The 4,270-nt window shown below is 37.3% G+C and overlaps 1 protein-coding gene across 3 annotated transcripts in view; it reads left to right on the top strand.

Moving 5' to 3' along the window:
- LOC102983380 (C-type lectin domain family 4 member A) overlaps positions 1-4,270 on the top strand; it is a 43,243-nt gene that overhangs the window by 26,484 nt on the left and 12,489 nt on the right. The window lies entirely within an intron of this gene.

Below are 4,270 nucleotides of genomic sequence, written 5' to 3'. Positions count from 1 at the left end.
ACGGGCCCAGCCGCTCCACGGCATGTGGGATCTTCCCGGACCGGGGCACGAACCCGTGTCCCTTGCATTGGCAGGCGGACTCTCAACCACTGCGTCACCAGAGAAGCCCTGTAGGCTTTTTTTCCCTTACAGTGTCTTTGTTTGGTTTTGGTATGAGGGTAATGCTGGCCTCAGGAAATGAGTTCGGTATTCCTTCTGCTTCTATCTTTTTTTTTTTTTTTTTTAGTATTTATTTATTTATTTATTTTGGCTGTGCCGGGTCTTAGTTGCAGCACGTGAACTCTTAGTTGTGGCATACATGTGGGATCTAGTTCCCCCACCAGGGATCGAACCCAGGACCCCTGCAAAGGGAGCATGGAGTCTTACCCACTGGACCACTAGGGAAGTCCCTGTTTCTATCTTTGAAGGAGATTGAGGTAATTGGTATAATTTCTTTCTTAAATGTTTAGTAAAATTTATCAGTGCACACATCTGGGCCTAGTGCTTTCTGTTTTTTTGGATGCTTATTAATTATGGATTTAGTTTCTTTAATAAATATAGGCCTATTCAGATTGTATATTTCTTCTAGTGTGAGTTTTTGCAGATAGTGAGCTTCAAGGAATTGGTTCATTTCATCTAGGTTATCAAATTTATGGGCATAGAGGTGTTCATAATAATTCTTTACTATCTTTAATGTCCACTAGATCTATTGTGATGACTTATTTTCATTTCTAATATTAATAATTTGAGTCCCTTCTCTTTTTTTCTTAGCCTGACTAGAGGCTTGTCAATGTAATTGATCTTTTCAAAGAACTAGCTTTTGGTTTTTATCAATTTTCTCTATTGATTTATTGTTTTCAGTTTCACTGATTTCAGCTCTGACTTTTATTATTTATTTCCTTCTGCTTTGGATTTAATTTGCTCTTTTCTAGTTTTCTATAATGGAGACATAGATTTTTGATTTTAGATATTTCTTATATCTATTATGTGCACTCAATGCTGTAAATTTCCTTCTAAGCCCTACTTCGGCTGTATCACAGAAATTTCGATGTGTGTTTTTATTTTCATTTCGTTAAAAATAAAAATTTTCTTCTTGAGATTTCTTCCTCGACTCATGTTATTTAGAAGTATTTTATTCAATCTCCAAGTATTTGGGGATTTTTTCAGCTATCTTTCTGTTATTGATTTCTTGTTTAATACCATGTGATCTGAGAGCAGACATTGTATGATTTCTATTAAGGTGTGTTTTATTGCCCAGTTGTAGTCTATCTTGGTAAATGTTCTATGTGAGTATTGGGGTCCAGGGCAGTTCTCCCCCAAATGAACCTCAATGGCAGATTGATTATTTTGTGTTAAAGTTACTTAAGAAAGAGCTGATATAAGAGGGACACTTTGACCCTCCTCTCTGTCTCACTGAAAGCAGGAAATAAATGAAAGTTACCACTCCCTGTATCTGGAGGGAGAAGAACACACTTATCAGCAGAGAACGGGAAATCAGGGACAAGAAGCCCGTGTAAACAAATCCTGTTGCTTCCTTAAGTTATTACCCCAAACCTAAACTCTGTTTCTATTCTTCACTAATTAAGCATACATTTCCTCAAAATTTTATTGTTTCTTTGTCTAAAAATTATGAACGCTGCCTGCTTTGACTACTTCTTAGGTCTCATTTCTAGGAGACCTCAGTGCACACAAATTAGAGTTTGTTTCTTTTCCCCCTGTTTCTTTTTCGTCTTGTGTCAATTTTATGGTTAGTCCAGCCATAAGAACTCAAGAGACCTAGAGGGGAGGGATAGGGAGGGTGGGAGGGAGACGCAAGAGGGAGGAGATATGGGGATATATGTATATGTATAGCTGATTCACTTTGTTATAAAGCAGAAACTAATACACCATTGTAAAGCAATTACACTCCAATAAAGATGATAAAAATAAAAGAGGGTTAAAGGGGGAAATTTCCACCTCCCCGACATAAGCTTTAAAAGAATGTGTATTCTGCTGTTTTCAGATGAAGTATTCAATAGATGTCTGTTACATATGGTTGATTGATGATGTTGTTGAGTTCAACTATGTCCCTACAGGTTTTCTGCCTTCTGGACCTGTCCATTTCTTGTCAGAATGTTTAAATCTCTATAATAATGGATATGTCTGTTTCTCCTGGCAGTTCTATCAGTTTTTGCTTCACTTTTTGATGCTCTGTTGTTAGGTACATACACTAAGAATCGTTATGGCTTCTTGGAGAATTGAACAAGAAAAAATTCCCTTTATCATTATGTAATGTCCATCATTATCACTGATAGCTTTCCTTGCTCTGAAGTCTGCTGAAATATATATAGCTACTCCTGCTTTCTTTTCCTTAGCGTTAGCATGGTATACCTTTCTCTATCTACTTTTTTATAAAGATGAAAAACTAGTATGTTTATTGGTTATTTTTTCATTTGAGATACCTTTCCACTTATCAAATTATTTCTGATTGAAAAACTAATTCTACCTGGCGATGGGGAGGGGATGGAGCTGGCTGATGTCCTGATGGACCACAGAGATACAGTGCATCTGGGGTTTGCGTTCATAACAAGTTCCTGGCAGATGCTGCTGCTCTCTGGAAATTATGAATGGAAGCAACAAATCATGATAGTGTGTGTCTCACCAACAGAAATCACAGCCGTTTACAGATTACATTGCAGTCGTTGCAGACATCATGAAATACTGTTTATGGTTATCACTTCTTTGAAATTACCTCATTTATTAGACCTACTGCTGTATCTTGTTATTTACTGTATGGTAAGTACATATTACTATTTGGTTGAACCATGTGGAATTAGTAATGGTTGATAAACCTTTTTTTTTTCTTGTAACATCTTTACTGGAGTATAATTGCTTTACAATGGTGTGCTAGTTTCTCCTTTATAACAAAGTGAATCAGTTATACATATACATATATCCCCATATCTCTTCCCTCTTGTGTCTCCCTCCCTCCCACCCTCCCTTATCCCACCCCACTAGGTGGTCACAAAGCACTGAGCTGATCTCCCTGTGCTATGCGGCTGCTTCCCACTAGCTATCTATTTTGCATTTGGTAGTGTGTATATGTCCATGCCACTCTCTCACTTTGTCGCAGCTTACCCTTCCTCCTCTCTGTATCCTTAAGTCCATTCTGTAGTAGGTCTGCGTCTTTATTCCGGTCTTGACCCTAGGTTCTTCATGACCATTTTTTGGTTTGTTCCTTTTCTCCACACCCTCTCCAGCACTTATTGTTTGTAGATTTTTTGATGATGGCCATTCTGACCAGTGTGAGATGATATCTCATTGTAGTTTTGATTTGCATTTCTCTAATTATTAATGATGTGGAGCATTCTTTCATGTGTTTGTTGGCAATCTATACATCTTTGGAGAAATGTCTGTTTAGTCGTCTGCCCATTTTGGATTGGGTTGTTTGTTTTTTGATATTGATCTGCATGAGCTGCTTGTAAATTTTGGAGATTAATCCTTTGTCAGTTGCTTCATTTGCAAATATTTTCTCCCATTCTGAGGGTTGTCTTTTCGTCTTGTTTATGGTTTCCTTTACTGTGCAAAAGCTTTTAAGTTTCATTAGGTCCCATTTGTTTATTTTTGTTTTTATTTCCATTTCTCTAGGAGGTGGGTCAAAAAGAATCTTGCTGTGATGTATGTCATAGAGTGTTCTGCCTATGTTTTCCTCTAAGAGTTTTATAGTGTCTGGACTTACATTTAGGTGTTTATTGCATTTTGAGTTTATTTTTGTGTATGCTGTGAGGGAGTATTCTAATTTCATTCTTTTACATGTAGCTGTCCAGTTTTCCCAGCACCACTTACTGAAGAGGCTGTCTTTTCTCCACTGTATATTCTTGCCTCCTTTCTCAAAGATAAGGTGACCGTATGTGCATGGGTTTATCTCTGGGCTTTCTATCCTGTTCCATTGATCTATATTTCTGTTTTTGTGCCAGTACCATACTGTCTTGATTACTGTAGCTTTGTAGTATAGTCTGAAATCATGGAGCCTGATTCCTCCAGCTCCGATTTTCTTTCTCAAGATTGCTTTGGCAATTCAGGGTCTTTTGTGTTTCCATACAAATTGTGAAATTTTTTGTTCTAGTTCTGTGAAAAATGATAGTGGTAGTTTGACAGGGATTGCATTGAATCAGTAGATTGCTTTGGGTAGTATAGTCATTTTCACAATATTGATTCTTCCAATACAAGAACATGGTATATCTCTCCACCTGTTGGTATCATCTTTAATTTCTTTCATCAGTGTCTTATAGTTTTCTGCATACAGGTCTTT

This window comes from Physeter macrocephalus, chromosome 6 (genome assembly GCF_002837175.3).
Source record: "Physeter macrocephalus isolate SW-GA chromosome 6, ASM283717v5, whole genome shotgun sequence".
Lineage (NCBI taxonomy): Eukaryota > Metazoa > Chordata > Mammalia > Artiodactyla > Physeteridae > Physeter > Physeter macrocephalus.
Note: the sequence above shows the minus strand (reverse complement) of the source record. Positions and strands in the feature narration are given on the sequence as shown.